Raw genomic sequence first — 25,592 nt, forward strand, 5'->3', positions numbered from 1 at the left:
TAGGGCAGCCCAGGTAGCTCAGCTGTTTAGTGCCGCCTTCAGGCCAGGGGGTGATCCTGAACACCTGGGATCAAGTCCCACATCAGGCTTTCTGCATGGAGCCTGCTTCTCCCTCTGCCTGTGTCTCTGCTTCTCTCTCTCTCTCTCTCTCTCTCTCTCTCTGTCTCTGTCTCTCATGAATAAATAAATAAAATCTTTTTTAAAAATAAAATAAATACCGTTAGTTTACCAATAACATTTTAAACATGTGTTTTATATGTTTACATTTTATCTTTACCTTGACTTATCAAAGATCTGCCTTATGACCAACATAGTATCAGTATAGACCTTTTTATTTCTTTTTGTCTAGCAGAAACCTGATTTTATCCCAACATAACCATAATAAGCGCTTAAAAAAATAACAATAGCCAATGTGGAAAAAAATCTATATTTTCATGCAATGATTTTATACTCAGTATGGGGGAAAAAAGAAAAAAAAAAAGCTTGCCAAGTAAAGGCATTAACACATTTTCAAGGGACTTTTCAAGTGCATTTTTTCCCCTTGGCTCAGCATTTCATTTTTACAGCATCTATTAATCAAGTCTAAGCAGGCTTTAAATCCCCAATCCCTACTTCAGATTATTTTACAATTGCTGTGCTCTTCTCTCTTTGTCTCTAGTACCATCTTCCTCTGATTCCATTGTTTTAGTTCAGCTCTTTGCTCTGCACTTTCAATCATCCCAAGTCCACCATCCTTTGAGAACAGCAGCCATCAATTTCTAAGGCCATACAACAAGGACTAATGTTTATACTTTCAAAGGGAATTCACTGAATAATAAAGACCATTTAAGAAATGCCAGGAAAAATTGATTACTCCAGAATACAGAGCAACCGATCCAAATTGGAGAATGCCATTTAGTCTTGAGAATTGGTAAAGAGAAAAAAAAAAGGGAGAAAATGACTAAAATTCATCTTTATTCTTTATTGTATTTGGATATTCAAACTCTCAGAATCTAAGCAGCATTTAACTTAATCAAGAAGAGGGAAAGACACCAGCTATACCTTTTGAGAAGTTAAAGATGTAAGAAGATAAAAAATACGGTAATGCACAGAACCAGATACTTTCTCTGTAGATAAAATAATTTTATCAGAAGAGTTTTACTGTTTCAGGAGGTGGAAAGGCACAGATAAGTGGTTGCCTATTTTCTTCTCTGTCTTATCCTTAAAAGTAACTGATAAATTGCTAAGGATCTAAAGGCTAAACATCATTAATCTAGTTTTCTCAGATATCTGTCATAATTCTAAATGTTGTTATTCTACAGGTCCATTTTATGCATGCCTCCATAACAATAGTAAGATCTGGGCATGAAAAATGTAGAGAGAAATCAGAGGACTCTCAAGGTGCATGAAACCATTGAAAACCAAGGGCAAACACATATCTGAAACCCAAGCTTCCTGCATTTTTCTTCTACAACAAGATTCAAAATAATATCATTTCTTGCTTTATTCCAATCCTTGATGAAGTTCAAATACTGAAACATTAATCTTAAATTTTCAGACTGCCATTCAGAACTTCATAGAATATGACCTTGTTTGAATAACTGTGTGTGTACCTCTGCAAGGAAATGGTCTGTCTATTCATTAGATCCAGTATCCCAAATCTACCATTATGCTTCTTGAAAGTGACAATAAATTGCTTCCAAATACAATTTCTTCTCATCTTATTTATGGATATTATTTAAAAGCAGCAAATCAATGAGTAAAACAGGTTAATTTTATGCCAATCACAAAAACTGGTGACAGGTGTCGCCATGTGTTGCGACAAGATCTCTTGGCCATGGGTCATTGCTTTGAAAGGAACTAACGAATGGCTTGCAGTACTGTGACACACTGAAAAGCCCCCTGGGATCTCATGCAAAGATCGCATGACAGGTATGAAATTAACTCGTGGCATCATGGTATTTTCCAGACATGACAGCTTCCAGAATAGTTGCCACTTAGCACAGTGGGGATTGTGGGAGGAACTGCGACATCTAGTAAATGATTTCAGTGGGATCTCCTAAGGGCCATAAGACAAATCATCCCCCAAGAAAATGTGTAGAAATTAAAATTATAGAGGGTGGGGCTCAACTAAGTAGCAGTTAAGCAAAAAATAATTCCGTTTTGGATACTCTTGTAATTTTAATTTGCTTCCTGGACTAATTTCCACAGAGAAGATGAATAAAGTATCCATTATTATAATTTTGAAGAGCTCTTTATTTCTTCCTTGAATTAGAACAAGAGTTTCAGTCATGAGCTGAGGAAGTACTGGAGCAACCATGCCTTTTCACATCACGTGTGCACAGGCACGCACACGCGCGCACACACACACACACACACAACAGCCGTGCCATGCAAAATAAAACACAAACATCCATTCTGTAACTAAATCTTATAATTAGGTTACATGCAAAAATGTAAAATCTGGAAACAGTAACTGTAAGACTCTGTTATAGAAAAGATGATGTTAAAAGAGCAAAGCAAAACATTTGCATCATATAATAAATAAATATATCACCAGCTTACTTTACTGACTTCTGAGTTAATTGCCTTTTCTATATCAATTCCAAATGTCACGTCAAAGATAATATGAGGAAATGAGCAAAGAGAGAAAAGGGAGAATAGGCAAATTTAGCATTCAGAAATAAAGTCATGTAAACATGGTATTTATTTTCTTTGAATTCCTAATTATAAAAACTACATGCAAGTTATGAATGCCACTTTTTTTGCATAATTTTCAAAGTATAAGGTAAGAGAAATAAAACACAAGTACAGTGATTACAGCTTGAAATGCAAGCAATTGTTAGTCCTGAAAAGGATAAAAGGAACATGTGACTATAAATGTGGTAGAGAACCAGAAATTACATGAGATTCAATGTTATGTTCTTCTGCCAACAGACAAATTAAGTGTATTAATGTTATGTGTGTATACAGATATAGACCATTAACTCTGGTTTCACAATCTGGGCACTAGTTGCTAGCTCCTGATTCTTTATTTTGCTTTTTTAATATAAATTTTCCCCAGAATTCCTTTATGATCCTAGCACATGGACATTATCATTTATTTCTAGGACTGTGAATATCTTAACTACCAAATAATACCCTTAAATTTCCAAGCAGATGTTCAAAACATTCTTTAAGATCAGTAAACAATTAGCATATATAGTAAGCAATTTCCTAAAATGACTATGTATGTAACCAACAGTATATAACAAATAGCATGTGCCAAGCAATATTCTAGGAACTTTATAAGTAACTCATTTAATCTTAATAATAGCAACCCTATAAGGTAGGTACTATTAATATCTTCAACTTTGAGATGAGATAATGCAGGTACAAAGATGATAAGTCATTTTAACAAGTCTACAGCTGATATGTGGGATATTCTGGAATTGGACCAGAGTCCATAATCATTAACCTCCATGCCATGATGCTTTAGAAGTCCTTTCCAGATCACTGTAGAACAACCTTTCTAATCATGAGGTTTCCCTTGGGACTTCCATTCTTCTTGCTATTATCTTATTTAAAACTCATGGTCAAAGAAAATGTAGTCACTAGATTCCAGTAGTTGTAATGACACCATCAACCTTATAAAACTCACGTGTCTTCTAAGCAAGCTAAACTCTGCCCTTTTCTATCCCCAGCATCCTAGGAAATTTCTGAAGGAAGGCTGTAACAATATTAGTATTTTGATGACTTCAGCCTTCAAAACTCAATATATTTAATTCAACGTATTTTCTTGAGTACCTATGAAGTATAAACATCATATATATTATATATGTTAAAAACAGTGGTGAATTAAAGACACATAATCTTTACCTTCACAACACTTTAGATTAGTGGAGGAAAATTTATAACAGTAGTCATGTCAATGGAAATGTAATTATTCATTTTAAATATTGTTTAAAAGAATGGTATAGGGCAGCCCAGGTGGTTCAGTGGTTTAGTGTTGCCTTCGGCCCAGGGCCTGATCCTGGGGACCCGGGATCAAGTCCCACGTCGGGCTCCCTGCATGGAGCCTGCTTCTCCCTCTGCCTGTGTCTCTGTCTCTCTCTCTCTCTGTGTCTCTCGTGAATAAATAAATAAATTCTTTAAAAACAAAAGAATTACATAAAATACTTAGAAAACTGCCTGGAATACAATATATACATTCAATTAATAGTATCCTTATAATTGCTCACTGTGTTTATATTTTACATGTTTCCTTTTACATGAGTTTATCTCTATACTAGTGTTCTTTTCAGATTAGGAACTATCCTTTAAAAAAAAATGTTTGAGAGAGTGAGTGTATGAGCCAAAGGGAAATGCAGAGGGAGTGGGAGAAGCTCGGCAGGAAGTCTGATGTGGGGCTCCATCCCAGGAACCTGCGACCATGACCTGAGCTAAAGGCAGACACTTAACCAACTGAGCCTCCCAGATGCCCCCCAGCAACTAAACTATGCTTTTGAATAACAGTAATGGACTCTTTTTCAACTACAGCAAATAAAGATTATTCATTACAGAATGGTAGTAAGCTTATCAAATTTCCATTCAATATTTTCATGAATACATAAAAAATTAGAGTATTTGAAAAAGGCAATATACCTGGTCTGTAAGTGCCAATGTTCCCTGCTCATGACATCAGAGAAACCATCTGCTAGTTCTCTCTGCAGCAAAGTACCAAATATTTCACTATGGTGGCAAAATTTTGTCATTCTACATAGCAACTAACACAATTCATAAGATATGTTTTTTTAGAGATGATTTTTTTCATAAACCACTATTGCCATCAATACACATCAACAGAAATAATACAGAAGTTAAAAAAGCACCTATATATAACTGAAAAACAAGTAGGACATTTGCTTCTCTCCTGCAGATTACAGATTTATTTTTCAACCTGACAATGGAAATCTGACCAGTGACAAGAAAGTTTAAATAACAAATCATTTGTATAGAATCATATCTCCATAATATGTTAGTATGATACTAGATAATGAGTCACACAATGATAAAGAGCTTGGCCAGCCCCACAACTTAATAGCTATGCAAACTTGGGCAGTCACTGATCCCCCACACCCTCTCCAATCTCAGGGGCAGTTTCATCATTAGTAAATTGGTAGAACAATTCCAACCCACTGTTGTAAGACTTAAGCACCTACTATAAGCCTGGTGCCATGCTAGGCACTGAAGATACAGTGGTGAACAGGACCAGGCTAGAGTCCATGCTAACAGAATTTACTGTCTATATTGCTTAGTTAGAAAAGGAAGATACTGGGCAGCCCTGGTGGTGCGGCGGTTTGGCGCCGCCTGCAGCCCAGAGTGTGATCCTGGAGACCTGGGATCGAGTCCCACATCAGGCTCCCTGCATGGAGCCTGCTTCTCCCTCTGCCTGTGTCTCTGCCTCTCTCTCTCTGTGTCTATGGATAAATAAATAAAATCTTTAAAAAAAAAGAAAAGGAAGATATTGCTTCTTATTTCATAAAAATGTTGAGGATAAGCAATATGGTCCACCAGAATGATAAATAAAGACACTGCAAAGATCACAGTGGTTTATATATGGAAAGCATAAAAATTCAGTAGAGCATTAATAATATCTCTTGTGCATTTTCAATTGGGTAAATCCTCATATAAATAAAAGAAACAAAGAAAAAATGTGCATTGATTAAGGCAGAATATTATCTTTTCCTTCATAAACTGTGGGAAGCAATTTTCAATTGCAGATGTCTTAGCTGTTCCTGAAAATGGTCAAAATTATTCTACCTAAATTTTGAAAATCATAAAAAAAAATTTGAAAATCATGCTGGGAGAAACCAATGTGCTGCTTATGATGCAAGGGAACTACTGGTAACATAAACATCAATCCATCTCACACTGCAGTAAAAAATTGTACCAAACAATATACCAGAAAATTCTAGTGCAGTATCTGGGCTTAGAAGATTGTAGGTAGATTAACTTGAAAGACATATCTTTTCTTATTTAACCTGTCTGGGTAGTGGGCACATTTATTCTCTTTAAAGACAGTTTTAGGGATCCCTGGGTGGCGCAGCGGTTTAGTGCCTGCCTTTGGTCCAGGGCGCGATTCTGGAGACCCAGGATCGAGTCCCACGTCAGGCTCCCTGCATGGAGCCTGCTTCTCTCTCTGCCTGTGTCTCTGCCTCTCTCTCTCTCTCTCTGTGACTATGATGAATAAATAAATAAAATCTTAAAAAAATAAAATAAAGACAGTTTTAGTTGGCTTAATAGTTTTGAATGTCCTAATTTGAGGATGGTTTATCTTAGGAAACATACTTATACTGAAATAGTAATATGCTTTGATATTAACATAAATGTGTGTGTGTGAATGTGAAATGTTTTACAGGGTTTAGAAATTGTATGTGATATCACACTCTTTCTAGATTTGCTCTTTACGATATGGTAGCCACTGACCACATATGGCTAATTTTTTAAAAGAGTTATTATGATAGAATACAAGCTTGACCTCAATCTTAGGGATCTGATAATTTCATAACATATGTGATTTTTTTTCTATTCACAGAAGCAATGGGAGAAGGAATAGACAGGGAAGAATGTGAATATGCTGAATTTACCTACAAACCAATATTGATGACACTTAATGGCAAAACAATAATGGTCTAGAGAACCCAGCTCCCGAATAACATTAAAAGAGATAACAGGGGCACCTGAGTGACTCAGTTAAGTATCCAACTCTTGGTTTGGATCAGGTCATGCTGTCAGAGCTCCATAGCAATTAACTCAGTAAGGAGTCTGCTTGGGATTCTTTCCCTCTTCCTCTCCCAGGAGAGGAAGAATGAGGAAATGTGCACTGGACATTCTCTCTCTCTCTCAAATAAACAAATAAAATATTTAAAAAAAACAAACAGAAGATAACAGAGCCTAAGAGGGAAATAATTAAGTTTGGGAATGACAATTATCTCTAAGAAATTAAAGAGCTTAAACATTTGTGGAAAAAAGCTAAATTAAAGCACATTGATTTAGGTTCCTGGATGAGAAACTCTCCTTTGGCCAGGGTCGTGCAAAGTAACCACTTTCAGAGGGTGCAGTAACATGGTCACAGGAAGGGCAAACTCCTTTATCGGCCATGAAAAACCCTGTGAGCAAATTCTAGCTATTTTATACACAGTAAAACAAAAACAAAACTAAAAAAAAAAAATAAGATAAAAAAAGCACAAAACTATAAATTCCTCTCTGTTACTACAATATGTGCTAAGCTTCTGCTTTCCTTTAGCTTTGAACCTACTGCTCCCTACATTTGACTGGCTCCTTCCCAGATATTCACAGAGCTACCCTTCTTTCAAATCTCTGGTCCAATGTCACCACTTCAGCGAGGCTTTCCTCAACTAGCCTGTGTAACAGTGGCCCATGTCCTCACTTTTACTTAATAGGAAATACCACCACCTGGCACTTCATGACCTCTTTATTGACTTGGCTGTTTGTTACCTCCCGATATTAGACTGTAACTCCTACAAAGACAGAACTTTGTCTTACTCATCTCTACCTCCCCAGCACCAAATGCCTGACAATTATTGGAATTCAACAAGTAATGGATATAAGGATGACGGAACGAATAACAGGATGGATCAAGTTGGGAGTAGGAGGCCAGCAGTCAGTCATCTTTGGAACTTATGCTACAACATGTGTTGATTGCTGCTTTGAACCATTTCAGTATACACTCTTACCTGATTTTGTAATTTATTTCCACAATGTAAATAACTCCATAGTCTTTCTAGTAGTGAGACCTAAAATTCTCTTTTGCCTAGAGCTACCTGACATTGAAAGTGCCATGACTAATGTGCTCACTATATAAGCTACATGAGGGAAGAATCTATGTCCAATTTATCTTCCATATTTCCACAGAATGGAAAAAAAATATTGCCTTGTAACAAAAGAAGCCTGTGTTTTTAAAATGTCTCTGAGAGAAAAGAGGAAAAGGGTAATGATTAAAAAAAACTAAAAGGATAATGAAAGAAGGCTTGAGATTTATGAACTAGAAATGCACATACTACTAAACCCAACACTTTGAAGATCATAAAGCCCGTTCAGAAATGACAAAGAACAGTGTGTTGATAAGAATAAAAACAAACAAATTAAGAATTGGAAATACATCTGTCAGTACCCTAAGACTTGGAAGGGTACGGAAGAGTCTGTGCAAACCTTGCAAAGAACTAGATAATAAAAGAATTATAGCAACAACTATAACAGAAATGTAGACACACTCTGAGACTTTCAAAAGGATAAATAATTTCCCTAATATTTTTGGTATTGCTTACATATGCTTGTATAAATGAAACATGTGTTAAATAACAGTAGCAATATTATGGTAAAGCATCAAAACAATGAAAAATTTAAAACAATTAATGGATATAAGAACTTCCTGTATTCATAGCTATTGCTAAAACTATTTACATGCATGTTACTCAGGAGTATAAAAATTTCATTTACCCAATTCTGTTAAAATCCTGCTACATTGCAGAAAACATCTACCATATGACTTCAGTCAGCACATATCAAAACTGTTTTATCACAATGCTATTTTTAATAGCTAGAGATATGACTACCAAATAGAAATGTCACCAAAACATGATCTCAACTTAACATGAAAGATGACTTTTCATAAGAGGGCTTCAAATACAGCATGTGTATTAAAAGGAAATCAGGATGCATGCTCAAGTACAATAATCCTCCCCACATTCATCAATGTTCACTTCGATTTCCTTTTCCTCTCTCCATTGCTCCTCTGAATCTATTTGTCAGATAACCATATCGCACATTTCCTGGTTTCCACAGCTTAGCATGAATACATCAGCTTTTGCAGCTCTGCATCTCTGGCTTCCTATTGATGCCAACGTCCATTCAAAATTAAAAATTGTTGACAGTTTTTCTCCATCTTCACAAATTTCCCCTCATTTCATCTCATGAGAATTTCCCATGTGTTAAATGTATCGAGCAGGTTTGTGTAATCTCCCTGACAACCTCACTGCTTAGGACTGACAAGAAATAATTAGTGGACAAAAGGGTCAACATTCAGGGAAAATAAAATGGGAGGCCTCATGGAGTTCTACAATCTAGCTGAAATTGGTTGATCAAGGATCCTCACCTCAGGTGGAGCATTAGCCTGAAATGATTTCATTTTTCCCCTCAAACATTGCTTTCAACACGATTTTGCCAAATTCTCCTTTCCTGTCACTCTATGATATCTTGTCATTCCATAAGCTTCATGTCACTTTTTATCACTAAAATTCAGGCTGATTCAAAATGCTCCCTCCTCATTTCTGGCCAGAACAAAGGCTAGATGGGGATTATTTTTTTTTAATTTTTTTTTTTTTATTTATGATAGGCACACAGTGAGAGAGAGAGAGAGAGAGAGAGAGGCAGAGACATAGGCAGAGGGAGAAGCAGGCTCCATGCACCGGGAGCCCGACGTGGGATTCGATCCCGGGTCTCCAGGATCGCGCCCTGAGCCAAAGGCAGGTGCTAAACCGCTGCGCCACCCAGGGATCCCCTAGATGGGGATTATTAAATGAGGAGAGGAATGCAGTTTCCTCTTGTATTCTTCCTCTTTCTACAGCATCTTGGAATTATAACTGTCAATTCTAGCATGATTGTCTGTTGGGTCTGCCCCTGCACCAGTCTCAGGCACTTCCACCTCCACTCCCACCCCTCCCCCTTTCCACCACTCCAGATCTGAGCCTCCTGCCTGTGGTGTCAAAGTACTCTTAGCAACCACCTAAGGTGAGGTACCCTCAAGACACCTCAAACCCAGCCACTTACTATCAGGTCTACTTGATCTATGGGACATTCATGCACCCTTGCTGGGCCCAAAGGTAAAAGTAGGCACTGCTTTACTGGCCCATCCTATGACATCTCCACAAATGTCTCCTGCCCTGCCTACATCGGCACAGGTACAGACCAGGAAGTCCACCACTGATTCAGGTAACCAAACAGGGAAGACATCTCTCAGGCACATCAAGCTGTTCAAATGATTACATTGGACCCCTTGATTTGGCACGTGGCTTTGCAAAAGTTAGAGTGCTACAGAGGGAGCCCCTCTTATCACAAAAAAATGCACAATTTGCACAAACAATTTCAATTTCACTCTCATCTTCCTGCCTCCAAATTCTTCTCTGTACACAGGCAGGAGAGCTGGTAATATTGGGGAACTTTGGCTTCTTTTGGCTCTTAGGAAAACTCTGAGGAAGATTCTAGCCGTAAAATTTTATTTCTCTCTTTACTAGCACTTTATTTCTCTCTTACTAAAGATTAACTGGGCTAATCTGTTTTCAGCTGTGAATTCTAATTAGCCATTTGGCCTCAACAATAATTGAAATACGAAGTCCCACTTAACATCCTTTTAACACTCATCATTAGGAAAGAAGTCTAAATTAAGCTAATACTTTGGCCACCACCTGAATCAGTTTCTTGTCTTCAGACCCTATGTCTGAGAGCATGACAAAAGGGGTAGCATGAACTGTTTCCTAAAACCAACTACCAATAACAGACACAAAATTTAAATTCAAATCTAATTCCAAAGATTGTTTTTTAATTGTTTTTGGTGTGCTAAATGACACTGTAAGATTTATGGCGGCCTCTAATTATATAATTATTAAATTTTGCAATTTATGTTTATGGCATGTCTAATAATCTTAAGGTAAGAGAAAAGGAACCTATATGAACGATTCCATTAATTATGGAACTGAATTCAAAGTAAGTACTGACAGCACAAGGTAGTCGTCATTTCTTAATGTATTTTTCATGTCACCACTAGATCTTCTATAAAATCTTATGCTTTATTATTCCAAATTATTTTCCTCACCATTTGAAATTAATATAATATGGAAGCTTGAGAAACCTGCTTTTTTCATGCAAAAGATTATATCTACTGAACATATGCTAGGGCAAAACACATTCAAAGCGTGAGTAAACATACAATGTGATAAGACAACAAATAGGAATTCAATAAGCTACGAGCTGTGATAGAAAACTGAAGCAAGGTTTTTCATAGGAAAGATATGATTTCAGAATTGACCGACAACAGATTTAATCAAATTCATGCCAAAAAATGACAGTAGCAAGGCAAATCCACTTCTATGATAACTCTTACATTTTCTCCAAAAAAGTACTCAATTTGCTTTTAATTGTTTCTCAGAAGTAATTTACATTTTAAATCTATTTTCTTAACAAGATAACTCAAATCATAAGGAGGATATTTGTTACCAAAAGCTATATAACATTTAGCATTTTTCTTGAGTTTTATGTAACAGTATAACAAAGGAAACCAGCATGATCCCAACCTTGACTCTGACATACATGGAAGTGTTTAATTAGGTGTTTAATGCTAAACTGATAATGATCATGAGATACAATGGATAAGGTAATTTTAGATCCTCAAAAAAAGAGATTTTACAGATCATGCTTTCAGTTTTAACTTTCTTGCAAAATAATAACAAAAAATTTTCATGATTTTAAGGTAATATCGGCCACTAGAAACATCTCAATAACTAAAAATTTCTTAAGAAGTGTATGGAATATTAAGAAGAAGTAAAAACGAACTAAAATATGAACATAAAATAGAGGAAAATGAATAACCCCAACTCGCCCTAAGGCCTAAATCACCTCACAGTGGTTAATTTAGATCTTATGCAAAGGAAGTTGCTACCAGCGCAAGGAAACAAATTCTCATTATATTTGGTGCCCAGAGATCACCAGGGAAATAATGATGGCAAGACAGTCCTTCTCAGTGTAATTTCAAAAAGAGATCTTGCTGCCAAGTAAAATGGCCTTAACAAAAATGGTGTCACTTAGTTGTTCAGTCAGTCAATAGCCATTTATTTGAATCTTGCCATGTACACTGAAAGAACACAAAGTAAACAGAGCACAGGGTCCTTAGCTGTAAAATACAAGTTACATACTGGAATTAACACAGGAATGAATGCAAGGAACCAGATGTACCAATATGAAAAATAATAAGGACAAATTATTCAGGTGAATGCTATGGGGCTGCTCACACATGCTTTGTGATCAGATAGGTCCCAGTAGACTCAGTTCCTACCATTTCAAGTAGGGGAAGGGTGAGATCCTCTCCTGGATGTCTTAGTCTGCTTAGGCTGCTATAACAAAGTACCACAGAGTAGATGTCTTATAAGCCACAGAAATTTACTTCTCACAGTTCTGGAGGCTGGGCAGCCCAAGATCAAGGCACAAGCAGATGGAAGTGTCTGATAAGAACTGGCTTCCTGGTTCACAGATAGCTGTCTTTTTGCTGTTTCCACACGTGGCAGAAAGGGCAAGAGAGCTCTCTAATGTCTTTCTTGTAAGGACACTAATCTCATTTATGGGGGCTCCCCCACCTTAGGACTTAATCATCTCCCAGAATCCCCACTTTCAAATATTATCACACTGGGGATTAAACTTCAACATATGAATTTGGTGGGGGGGGGGGTATAAATTTGATACCACTAAATCCTAAAATAATTAGACAACAACTCTGATTAATAACTATTGCTTTAATACCTATTGTTTTAAATACATATTTAGTTATAAAACTAAAACTCTGGAGGTATTGACTTACTGATTTAGAGCACCTCCATGCCCACCTCCATGCTCACATGGTTTCAAAGACTATCCCATTGGCTCTTACCTTACTTGTTCTTTTTTTTTTTTTAAGAACTTATTTATTTATTCATGAGAGACAGAGAGAGAGAGAGAGGCAGAGACACAGGCAGAGGGAGAAGCAGGCTCCATGCAGGGAGCCCAAAGAGGGACTCTCCAGGATCAGGCCCTGGGCTGAAGGGAGCACTAAACCACTAGGCCACCTGGGCTGCCCTCTACTTAACTCTTTTTTTTTTTTCTTTAAGATTTTATTTATTTATTCATAGAGACACACAGAGAGAGAATGAGAGGCAGAGACACAGGCAGAGGGAGAAGCAGGCTCCATGCAGAGAGCTTGATGTGGGACTAGATCCAGGGTCTCCAGGATCACGCCCTGGGCTGTAGGCGGTGCTAAACCGCTGTGCCACCAGGGCTGCCCCGCTGCACCACCAGGGCTGCCCTACCTTACTTGTTCTAAATGATAATAAAAGTTTATCTCATCCTAACCTCCTGATGCAGGAACATCACACAGTCTCTATCATATAGGTTGCCACTGAGGGGCAGCAGCCTGTACTATCCTAAATGTACCATGTTGGCATGTGGATTATTTTGAGCTAAATGCCATTAAGACCCAGCAGCCTCAGGAAAAGTTTTTTGCCTCTCTCTTAACTGCTGCCTAAAAGAAATTTTTTTTTTTTTTAAGATTGTATTTGTTTATTTGAGAGAGAGAGAGAGAGAGAGAGCCCATGTGCACAGGCACGCCCACAAGGGGAGGGGGTAGGGAGAGTAGAAGCAGACTGCCTGCTGAGCAGAGAAAGCCCCCACATGGGGATCCATCCAGGACCCTGAGATCATTACCTGAGCCAAAGGCAGACACTTAACCCTTACAGCCACCCAGGAGCCCCCATGCTTAAAAGAATTTAGATAGAGGGTCTATACCAGGAAGACAGAGCTATTATCAGAGACACTTTTAATATCAGAAAGACTTACCTGCGTGGCAGGGCAAACATCTATTTACCAAACATTTGTTCTTCCCATCTTCCTGTGAATTGTCTTCCTCCCTTTTGAAGTCTGGAACCCTACTCCCTTCTCAACTCAAGGTGGTATACAAGCCTTAATTACCTGACTGCCTGTGAGTCTCATATTTTCATGAATATTTCATATTCTCATATTTTCATTTTCACACACACATATATATACATTTTTATATATATACATATATGTGTATATATAAATTTGTTTTTCTCCTGTTAATCTGTCTTAGGTCAACTTAATTATTAGACAGCCAAAGAGCCTAGAAGGAAAGAAAGGAAAAGTTTTCAGCTCCTATACCACAAAGCAACCTTCCGTCCTGATGTTGCTGGTGCCAAAGCCAGAGCATAATGTTTTTACAAATAAAGAATAAACAGTTGCAATGCCAACCTGTACCTTGGGGAAAGGGGTTAGTTCCACAATCATCATCAATCACCAAGACAACCCAAAGAAATTTACAATCTAAGTAAAAATAGCACACCTGCTGGACAGATAGACCTTCAAGGTCAGCTCGTCTCCTCATTAGATTGTTGACCTTGAACCTCCCCTCCAAAAATTTCACAGCTGCCCCTGCTAAAGAAAGACTTATTTCAATTTGCCATTCACTGGTGTCATTTCTATAGGGGCCTATCAGTGCCACCTATAGGTTCAAAGGAACAGAGACTTGCGCACAGCCTGCTTCCCTATTGCTGTAGCTCTTGGTACTAAGTCCTGTCTAAGCTACATCATTCTTCAAAGTGTAAGAAAGAAGAACCCTTCCCTAAGCATTTATACTTAACCAGAGATATTGCACATATAAGTTGGCCAGGGTTACTAACCTTACCAGATTTTACAGACCTTTTCACAACTTCCCCTAAGAATATGGCCTGCTCCTAGTAGACAAGTTGCACAGACTCAAACCCACCACTCCCACTTCCCATGGTTTCATTTATTTTTCTCTGCATGAAATTGTTTGTTTTTCTTAGAAGGCATACTATTTTGACCAAGTTTCAAGAGGTTTCAAGAACCTTGACTACTGAGGAGAAATCTCTTCCATTCCAGAAGAGTCCTAGAATGCTTATCCAAATATGCCACTTCTCGTTCCATTCCACTCCCACCTAATAGCAACCATCAAGTTTTAAAAACCTTAAAATCCCACCTCATTACATCTTCTGCTTCACTGTGAATACTTACAAGATTCTGGTGTTACATTTCCCATACCTCCCACACACAGGTTTTGAATGAGTGTGAGGATAATATATTATTTATTGTATGGAATTCTAGAAACATCAGGCACAGGCCTATGCTCTTCCTATCATGTATCATCATTCTTTTGGGCTTGGATCAGAGCAGTCAGATTTGCATTTCAGCTCAGAAATTCACTAATTTTTGACAAATGAGTTAGGTGAGGCCTAAGGTCGTATCTAAAGAATGAGAACAATAAAAAAGGGCAGTTCCTTGATGACCAGTAAGTAATGTAAAAATATCACAGCAAATAAAAAATAAATGATGTGAAAATACTATAGCAAACCTCTACTGAATGCTTACTATGTGTTGCAAGCATTTAAAGGGTATCATCTGATTTAATTTCATAAAAAACCTATCAGTTAAATATCACCACTGTCTCAATTTTACAGATGAGGTTAGTGAGACACAGAAATTTTACGCAATTTGGCCAAGTTCATACAACTAGCAAGTATGGGAACCAAAATGTAAACTTCAGCAGGCCACTCTCTTAGCAACTTTGCCAAACCACTGGTCAATTAAATAATTGTTTATTATGCAAATAAGAGAAAAACACAGTTCTTGGCACAAGGTAAATGAATCCAGAAAATAGCTGTCATAGAAGCAGCAGCAGCAGCAACAGTAGTAGTAGCAGTAGCAAGAGTGAACATTAGATATTATGCTTCCATTACATGGCATGATGTCATTAGTAGCAAATTACTAAATAACAACTACCAAAAGCTATACCTCCCTTGTAGTTCTTTCCTAAAATCCAAACTAAAGGCCTTTCAAAGTGGTTAAGATTGCTGACCAGGAAGCAATGACTGGAAAGGAATGTTTATAGAGAGTTGTAGATGTGTATTTCACTTAGCATTCTGCTCTTTTTTGCAAATGGTCCTGTAAGAAAAGAGACAGAAGTCTTTGTTTTCTAGAATGACACATTTTTCCTACAACCCAAGACTATTTTATTAATCAGTGTCCCTTGTTAAAAGACCAAGGATCATTCATTCTGAGAGTCAAATAATGACCACTGACTTTGAGCTTCCCAAATAGCCCCCGAGTCTGAGTATCTCAGACAGGAAGTGAGAATTTGCCTTGGCAATCTTAATGTACAGCACGTATTAGGTCCATAGCATACATCTATATCATGCACAAATGATACAGGCCAGGAACATTTGTTATTTTGATATGCCTGCATTATTAAAGATGTAAATTGCCAGCAAGCATTCTCATTGTTGTTCCATTCAAATACTGTTTTCAAAACTACTTCTCCCTTCCTGTATATTTGAAAAACTATACATTCTTATTAGTACTGAGTTATTTCTTCTACTGCAATACAAATAGGAGCTCTACAAGTTCATTTTCAGAATGATTCCCAGGGTATAGTAAAGAGCAATAAAGGCAAGGGTTATGAACGGTATCATTTACTGTGTAGGCTTGTTTTAAAAGTACATAAAGAAATAATTCTTGTCCTATTCATGTGGCAATGAATTTAGTGCCATTTGAATAGAGTACATAAAAAGACTCATTCAACTCATTTAACTACTAATTGGTTATCCTTATAGTAAAGTCTGAATGACAGAACTAGAGCAAAGCACCCAAGGGAGAAAAAACTAAAATAAAAAACTGGGATATTTTTGCAAGTCTATCCTAAGGCATTGATAGTGCAGCCTATTGATATTATCTATCTTAGATAAGCTGGTTGCTTGGGAAGAAACACGTAAGGAAAGCTCATTCTTTTCAAATCAATATTAGCACTTTGTGTTACCACCATCTAGCAGTGCATACGGATCCATTCAAAAGGTGTACCTTACATGATTGTGTGTAGCTAAGAACAAAGGAAAAAATATGTGGCATCATTAAAATCACTCTTTCAACATCCACTAAGCCAACACAAATGTGGTGCATGTTCTCTGTATGTTCCAAGGACGGCAAACATTTAAAAGATGCAGAAAAGCAAACACATGCATAAATCAAAAATGTAATATAATTCTCATCTTTGAGAAAATGGACTCAATAAAACAGTTATGTGAATAAATCTTGGCTAGGTAGAAAAACAAATACATAGATATGTGAGTGATTTGGAGCAGTGACAAATGCAAGTTGGAGGCAAGGGACCTCTTATAATGTGCTATGTAGTACATCCTATTATTGGAAGTTTCCAGTAACAAATGAACATTTCCTTTCTCTAACATTATTCTTCCTTAAAAGAAAACAAAATAACAAAAAAGAAAGATGACACAATGGTACAAAGAAGTAGCTGGCAAAATTCAGAACCATCATGGGATAAATGAGAAATTTCCAGTTAAGTATTCAGCAAGTCTATTACACTTTTTTTTTTATTAACTACTCCAAGAGCCATAACCTCTTAATGCATCAATACCACCCTGGGGATGAGTCTGATTAGCTCTTTCAGATGGCTAGGAGTTCATTTGATGAATTACCATTAGTCTCACGGCACTAGAGTGGACAGAAGCAGGTTAATGGAACAGCTCATTCCTGTTCCAAGGAGCTTTGGTACTGGGGCTTCTGGATTCTGCTTGGGAGCAACTCATTTAACAGTGAAATCGACAAAAACATTTATTCTCCAAACTTCCTTCACTTTGCATGACATTTATATTATCTTCATGTTTCAGCCATTCTGAATTCCTCAGGGAAGGCCAATATTTAAATATTGAGATTTAAATAATGAGATCATTAAAACTTTGTCATTACAGTTTGACAACTGACTGTAGTTTACCTGGTAGCTGAATGAGTAGAAGGCACCTCCAAAGACCCTAGAACCAAAGGCGACAAACTGCTCATAGGTATGTTTTATGTAGCTCGCACAGTGGCTTTTGTGGAGGTTTAAATTAGCTTTCCTCCCTACCTCCCTTTCTTCCTTTCTTCCTGTTTATTTATTTATTTAAGTAATCTGTACACCCCACATGGGGCTTGGGCTCATAACAGCGAGATCAAGAGCCCCATGTTCTTCTGAGTGAGCCAGCCGAGCGCCCTATTAGCTTCTCTTTCCCTTTCTTTCTCTCTTTCTTTTCTTTCTTTTTTCTCTCTTTTTCTTTCTTTTTTTCTCTCTTTCTTTCTTTCAGAGAATGTGAGAGAGAGACAAAGAGACAGTGTGAGCTTGGGATGGGGGAGAAGGAGAGAAAGAAAATCTCAAGCAGGCTCCATGCCCAGCACAGAACCCAAGGTGGGGGCTCTATCACATGACCCTGAGATCATGACCTGAGCAGATATCAAGAGTCAGACGCTTAACCAACTGAGCCACTCAGGCACACCAGCTTTCATTTCTCAAACATAAGGAATTTTAACAATAAAATTCAGGTTTCTGTCCTTTTAAAAAATATATAGAAAGTCTGACAGGACAGTCCTGATTTAGCACTTGGCAATGAACTGAATAGTCTCTTTAGAAGAGACTGTTCTTCCCGGTGCTCCAGTCTCCACCACTCCCTATTACCTTGTATTTCTTCTGATGCCTCACTCCTTTGCATTTAAGTGTGTGATACCAGCCCCATATCTACCATAGATCATGGCTGTGAATATACTCAAGCTGTTAAAACTCTCAAACTAAATTGCTGACTTAAAGAATGTATTAACATATATTTCTTAATTTCTTATGAAAATATTAAAGATTGAATTTTAGTCCAGCAATAATTGTACTTCACAATTATCACTTTATTCAAAATTCATTTCTCCTCATAAATACTGATTTAGCTCTTTTATAGACAACTCTTAACTTTGTGACTTATATTTTTAAGTATTCTATTTGTTGTATTCCAAATTTGACAGATATATTAAAAATCAAAGAGCTATACCACTTTAAGGCTGGAATGTTTCTTCAATATCACTAACCTCCAAATCATATATTTTACAAGTAAGAAATCAATAAATTTGTGAACTTTTGAGGACACACAGGTAGTGAATATGAAATTCAAGGATGGAATATGATTTTTTAACCCCAGTTCAATGCTTAATTTTAGTAGTGACTGGCCTTTCCTATTGCATGATGTTTCATGAAGGAAAAATAATACCATTTTTTGAATATAGCATTCTTCTTTTTCTTTCTCTTTCTCTCCTTCTTTCCCTCTTTTTCTCCTTCCCTTCCTACTTACTTTCCTCTCCTTCCTCTGTCTTTCTCCCCGCTTCTCTTTCTCCTTACTTCTCTTAAGACCCAATAGTTTACTTGAAGGTAAAAATTATATAAACACCATGTAAACAGACAGTGTTTCAGTGGACAGCTGCACTGAGTAATTTCGGAGACAATTTTTTTCATTACGCTTATCTTATGTAATATTGGACTTTCTTTTTGTACAATGATCAAAGGTAAAAACATAGAGTGTACCCATGTCCAGCTAGCTGAGGGGCAAAACTAAGTGACCAACCAATCGTGGGATTTAACAGCTTAGCTCATCATTCTGATGATCCTCCTTTACTTCTGAAAAACAAATTAAGTATAATTAATTTAATAAGTAAAATATGGGGCAGACAGAATGGCCTCTCAAACTGTCTCAAACTAAAAAACTAGGCTGACTTCCAATAAACTGGTGGTTGCAGAGCTGCTGATGTCTCATAGAAAAGTCTGAGAAGAATAATTTAATTTAAAAACCATTTTGGCTTTCCTAATCTTATTTTTTTCCTATTGCTCTTATCCCTTATTTTATTAGTAATGAAGTTTATAGGAAAATAAGAATTTCTCCTTCCATGGAAAGGCTTTATGTAGATTTTTTTCTTCCTACTATGCATTGAATTTCTGAGATCAGCATTTTGAACAAGTTTCACAAACTGTAGCCCCACTTTGTCAGTGAGGTAACTTTTTAAAATGATCTACTGGGGTCTTGTCTAATAAGCTACAGTAAGTAGTCTGCTAGTTCCCATGTATATACAGATCTCTGTGGGAAGTGGGAGTGAATGCGCAAGCTATGGTGGCATCATAGTCAAAACAGCATTTTATAGTGATCCTTAAGTGGTCACTAATGTGCAAATGCCTTAAATTCTAAGATCTAAATACTTATGCCTTGATATACACGTCTTTTTTATTTTTTTAAGATTTTATTTATTTATTCATGAAAGCACAGAGGGAGAGAGAGAGAGGCAGAGACACGGGCAAAGGGAGAAGTAGGTTCCATGCAGGAAGTCTGATGCAGGACTCGATCCCGGGACCTGGGGATCACGCCCTGAGCCAAAGGCAGATGCTCAACCACTGAGCCACCCAGGCATCCCACACATGTCTTCTTTTAAAAATGTAAAGGTAGATGGGCAGTTTACAGTATTTCAAAAATGTGCTCTTCATACTTTGTTTTTGGTTTTGGTGTACTGAACATTGGTGTGCACTTATGCAAAAAGAGCCATGTTAAAATTTTAGAATAGAGATGAATCCCTACAGTCCTGGGCCCCACTGTCAGAAATACTAATTTAGCGGGTACAGCAGGGGGTCCAGGAATCTGCATATGTAATCAACATCCCAAATTATTCTTTTATTTATTCAGTTATTCATTTAACAAACTCATTATGACAATATTATGCTGCGTGCTAAGTAGTATGCATACAGTGGTGAAAAAACAAAGTCCCTGGTTTCATAAATTGTTTTAACCCATAAATAAAAATATATAAAATATAGGTAGTGATAAGAGCTATGAATAGAAATCAAATAGGGTAGAGCAACTTGTCAAGCAATGATGGACGAGAGAGTGTGGTGGCCTCTCTGATAAGATGCTGCTAATATAAGTGACTCAGAGACCAAACCTAGAGAAATACTCTCTCTAAATGGGCTAAGGAAAAATAATAACCGTGCCTTGCTTTGCAGCTTGAACTTGGTATCAGATATTTCATGTTTTCAAATTTCCCATTTCTCTTGGTACTTAGCAGTTTTCTCGTATGTGCCTGCAATTCCTATCCCCGCCCTTCCCATCTGCCCCTCAGCCACCACACAACATAAATCAAACATATTTTTATTAGAAAGCTGTTGCCAAAAGTTTAAAACAAGAAAGTTTGTCATAACTAGTATAAAGAGTTTGTTAATAAACAATGTGAAGAAATTACCAAAAAGTTGGTGATCCTAGGTAAAAGAGGTAGGTACCTAGAATAAAGAATGCAGTTGTAACACTTTGTTTTATTCCATTCAAAAAACTCCTGATAAGTTGTGTGCAGGTCAGGCTTTGATTTAAAATTGATTCAGACGAAGTAAGCTTGTTCAGAGGCAAGCTCCCAAGATGGGAGGAGGAAGCACTATCTCATGGATAGAAAAGTTGAAAGAGCTGAGGATGTTTCTTACTAGAAAACAGATGATGCACATGAGACATAAATTCACTCTTCACACGTCTGAAGGTTGTAGGAAAAGGATGAGATTTTTGTTGTCTGTGGTCCCACAAGGCAGAAGTGAGAGAAACAGATGTAAATCTCTAATTCCAGGTTTGCAATTATACAAATATGGACTCAAAAGCCTCAGGAGGAAGACCCCTTATTAGAAAAGAGGAAGTAGAAGTTGGTGACCACACATGGGGGGAGGGATGCAAAGGTCTTCAAGACCCAAAAGCACAGTGGCATCAAAGGACACTGAGGTCTACCAAGGAAACCTGTGACGCACGATTCTTGTTCCATGACTCATAATAGCATGACTGATTTCCCCTATGAAACAATACTCTCTCTCACTCCCAGAGGCCTCTCAAACCAGAAGTGACGTTGATGTTGCCTGGACAGTCAGCCATGTGGGAGGAAAGGAATGCTGTGACCAGAGGCAGGTGGCCTTTACAAGAGTTCCACATGTCTTTTCAGGGCTTTCTCCCTCCCATGGGGCTGCCCCCTTCTAGCATCCCTTATCAGCTCCCACATGGCCCCCACTGATCTGTCAACACATCCCCAGAGCAAGCTGCATCTTTCAGAGCCACCCAGGCAAGTGTTTCCAAGATTCCATCTTTACCAAGATATCACAATTAATGAAATAAACAACTCCAATCTATCTCAACTCATTCAAATGATATGTTCATGATGTGTTCCATAAGAATGCATTACTACTTGTGTGTATTTTTAATTAATTTTCCTATTTAAATTAAAATGTCTTCACTGGTTCTCTAACTACTCTAAATGGAAAATCAGCATCATTTTACATGAAAATAAACACACTTGAAACCTAACCAAGTAAGTTCTAAAGAGATATTGTGGCCAGTGGACTCCTGGATTTTGAGGTCTGGATTCTTTTATGAAAAAGAGATGGTTTTTAAAAAGTGTTAAAAATATGTAAAATTATGCTAGCACAAAACTAACCTTTGACTTAATCTGAAGTACCAGAAGAAAATTTAAAAGAAAAAACTGTTTGGTTCACATTAAGTCTATTATTTAATCATATTTAATCTTAGATTACCTCTGGTCATCTTCTATCCCATCAGTGGTATCTATTCCATAATTTGGGATATACTGATCAAAGCTAATATCCCCATGTTGCAAGTGACATGAAGCCTCAAGCCACTGAAATTACCCAGGTGGGCCAAACTTCAAGGAAAAATAAACCAAAGAATGGCAGGCACCACAGGAAATCCATGGAGACATCTTTAATCACCTACCTATGAGGCTCCCCTTGAACTGGAATTTCCATGTCAGAACAACCACAGAATTAGGCAGGACTCGCTCCTAATGTAGTTCCCACTTGCCTAGATTCTAGGGCAGCAATACAAGGTTGTCCAGTTCAAACAGTTCACTCATTCAGTCATCCAAAAAAGATACTCAGCAACTACTGTGTACCATGTACTGTTCTAGATACTGGAAACACAAAGCAAAAAAAAAAAAAAAAAAGAGAGAGAGAGAGAGAGAGAGAGAGAGAGAGACAAGGTCTCTGCCCTTACTTCCAAATGTACACAGTATTATGGAGGGCAAGATAGCTAGTACAAATAGGCCAGGGTTTCTTAACCTCAGTTATGATGGACATTTTGAGAAGGATAATTCTCGTTTTGTAGGAAACTGTCCTGTGCACTTAAAATGGGACTGTAATCACTAGATGTCAATAGCAACAGTCTCACTTCCCCCAGCCCCATCCCAGTCATGACAACAAGCAAAAATGTTCTCTAGATATCCCCGGAAAGACAGAATCACCCTTGGTTGAAAATCACTGCTCTGATACCTTCTTCCCTACATTTAAAGGCAGACTGCCCACTGTACCACTCTAGGGAATACCATTCATTTGTATTCTGTGTGAAGTTACCGCTCAGAGTTGTGCAACAACTGTACACCACTCAAAAGAAGCAGTTCTCCTTTTCTGTGCTATGGGTGGATTTACATGCTCTAGGAGTGATATACGTTGATTCGGAAGTTTAATAAAAAGCTAGGGTAGAAAATACTTATCAAAGTTCTACTGTATTTTTTAAAATTATTTATTTATTTATTCATGAGAGACACAGAGAGAGAGGCAGAGACACAGGCAGAGGGAGAAGCAGGCTCCATGCAGGGAGCCCAATGCGGGACTCGATCCTGGGACCCCAGGATCATGCCCTGAGCTGAAGGCAGACACTTAACCGCTGAGCCACCCAGGTGTCCCAGTTCTACTGTATTTTTAAATTGCATTCATGAATACTGCTTCTCTTTGGTGTTCACTTTTCTCTGTCATGCATACAGAGACACATACAGAGGCCCAGAACCTTCTTTCTTTGTTTAAAATGTGCTTGGTTCTAAGCAGCAGCCCAAAGAAAGCAGCAAAGCAAAAGTATTATTGAATGGTTGCTGTAGAATTCTAGATAATTCACTGTTCTTTTGTAAATTAGAACATGTAGATATTAGAACAGACCAATGCTTCTCAACCCTGGCTGTCCAAAAAAAATCACAGGTATAAGCTGAAAAGAACAACCACCATACCACCACCACCAAAATAGCTATGTGGGCTCTAGCTACAGTTTTAGATGATCTTCCCAGAGAACCTTAGATCTAAAAAGTGCCACCGGTAATTATTATAAGCAGTCAAAGGTGAGAACCATTGTTCTAAGTTGTCAAGATACACTGGGGAAAAATAAGGCAGGAAAATAAGGCCTGCAGTACACATATGACCCATTTAATCTCTGTATCTTCCAGACTGCAGATACCACACTGCTTCTTCCAAGCATTGATATTTGTTTCAAATAGATGAAAACCCTTAGCATTTATTTTTCTTAAAGATTTTATTTATTTATTCATGAGAGACACAGGGAGAGAGAGGCAGAGACACAGGCAGAGGGAGAAGTAGGCTCCACTCAGGGAGCCCGACGCGGAACTCAATCCCAGGTCCCCAGGATCACACCCCAGGCTGTAGGCAGTACTAAACCACTGCACCACGGGGGCTGCCCAACCCTTAGCATTTAGACCTCATCCAGACAGTATACCAAGATAGTATAGTGTGTGTATGTGTGTGTGTGTGTGCGTGTGTGTTATGCCTGTATCTCTCTCTCTCTCTCTCTCTCTCTCTCTCTCTCACACACACACACACACACACACACACACACACACACACAAAGATGGTATGGTGCTCATCTGTGCTTCTCTGTGACCTAGAAGTTACTGAATTCCAAGGGTCACTTGAATGACCCCACACTGTAAATCAATGTGGTATAAACCATGATCACTGAAAATTTCTGAAAAGGTTTCTATAATCACATGAATCTCTAGGAAATCTTCCCTGTTGCCTTTGAATCAAAACAATTGGAATCAAGTCTTTTCAAGTGGCTAAAGAAAGTTTTAAACTAGAGACAACTAAGTCACAATGAGTAGCTCAAAACATCCTTTTTTTCCCAGAAAACAACTGCTTTTTGAGACTGTAATTACAGTAGGAAGCCAGTGAGAAGGTTAAAAATGAAAGAGTCTAAAAAAAAATGAGTCTATAAATAGCATTCTGAAAGAAAAATTAAATTCTAGTAAAATTTCATAGGGCAGAAATGGGCCCCAGAGGGCAGATTCATTGTAGCTAGAGACAGTAGTAGGCAAATCCTGGTGCATGAGTATAAAGAAAGGCATAAACAATTAAAAATAAAAGTCTAACTTCTTTGCATGCTTTACACAGCCCTGCATGGTCAGGTGCCCACTACCTTCTCAAGCCTCTTCCCTCCCAGCTCCCTGTGTTCCAGCTAAAATTGTCATCTTTAAGATCCTAGAGAATGCCTAGCCTAGCCCTTCCTCCACTCAGACTTAGAGATAAACTTCTTCTAGCAAGTGCAGCTCTAAGCCCACTCTATCTCCTCAAAGAGGCCTCCTCACTAGCTGGGGCAGAGAGCTTCACAAGTCACCACAGCAGGCTGGTTTTCCTGAAAAGCAGACTCTGGTCTATTAATGAGAGATTAGAAATGAAAGCATAGTGAACAATATGAAGGAAGGTGAACTGGATGAAGTGAGAAGTGGTGCTGTAATACAGGGTGAAGATAGGCCTCAGCCTACCTTACAGGGAGTTCTGGAGTGGGCATGATCCTTAGAGCTGTCCTGAGTTGGGCCTTTGTCCTCCACATGAGGCCTTAGATATGGGCTGCCCTGGAAAGGAGACATGACCTTGAGCAAGGGAGTACTTTCTTCAGCTGAGGCAGCCTAATGGGTTGGGAGGTGACATGTAAGGGCTGGTTGCTGGCAGCACTCCAAGCAGGATGGAGAGCAACTGGTTCTCAAAGGCTGATTAGGGCAGGGCATTACAGAATCTACCACTGTGACTTTACCTCACTGTCCCTCTATTTCCTCATTTGTAAAATGGGGAGGATACTAATAATCTTAAAAGGTGTACAATATCTAACATGATGACTAGCTCAATGTAAAGTTCT

General features: G+C 38.0%; 1 protein-coding gene across 25 annotated transcripts in view; it reads right to left on the minus strand.

The window, feature by feature from the left end:
• The window catches only part of CHL1 (cell adhesion molecule L1 like), a 315,215-nt gene that overhangs the window by 110,975 nt on the left and 178,648 nt on the right, over window positions 1-25,592 (minus strand). For 5 of the 25 annotated variants that reach the window (XM_072720418.1, XM_072720407.1, XM_072720416.1 and 2 more), the window contains one exon: window positions 25,222-25,311. The exons of 18 other annotated variants lie outside the window; for them this stretch is intronic. The gene's annotated coding sequence lies outside the window, so the exon portion shown is untranslated. Of the gene's footprint in view, window positions 1-22,394; window positions 22,591-25,221; window positions 25,312-25,592 lie in introns of those variants that run through there. 2 more of the 25 variants (XM_072720408.1, XM_072720419.1) reach the window with 1 other exon arrangement.

This window comes from Vulpes vulpes, chromosome 9 (genome assembly GCF_048418805.1).
Source record: "Vulpes vulpes isolate BD-2025 chromosome 9, VulVul3, whole genome shotgun sequence".
Classification (NCBI taxonomy): domain Eukaryota; kingdom Metazoa; phylum Chordata; class Mammalia; order Carnivora; family Canidae; genus Vulpes; species Vulpes vulpes.